Raw genomic sequence first — 266 nt, 5'->3', positions numbered from 1 at the left:
ATAAAAAGCACATGTATTCTAAACAAAACTACTTTTGATAAAGTAATGCGTTATTAGAAAAGTAGTAGATATTCTGAGAACAAACGACAGCAGGAGAGTTTTGACAGATAAGCAAAATGTAACGATAGTCCTTGATAGTACGTGATATGAGGCAATCCGTTTTGCGGTGAATGAATGTCCTGTCCTTGATTTGCTTAATGGGCGTGTTAATGCGTCTATATGAGACACGTCAGAGCGGAAAATCTGGAATTCCATGTAGCAATAAC

This window comes from Penaeus monodon, chromosome 31 (genome assembly GCF_015228065.2).
Source record: "Penaeus monodon isolate SGIC_2016 chromosome 31, NSTDA_Pmon_1, whole genome shotgun sequence".
NCBI classification, from domain to species: Eukaryota; Metazoa; Arthropoda; class Malacostraca; order Decapoda; family Penaeidae; genus Penaeus; species Penaeus monodon.
Note: the sequence above shows the minus strand (reverse complement) of the source record.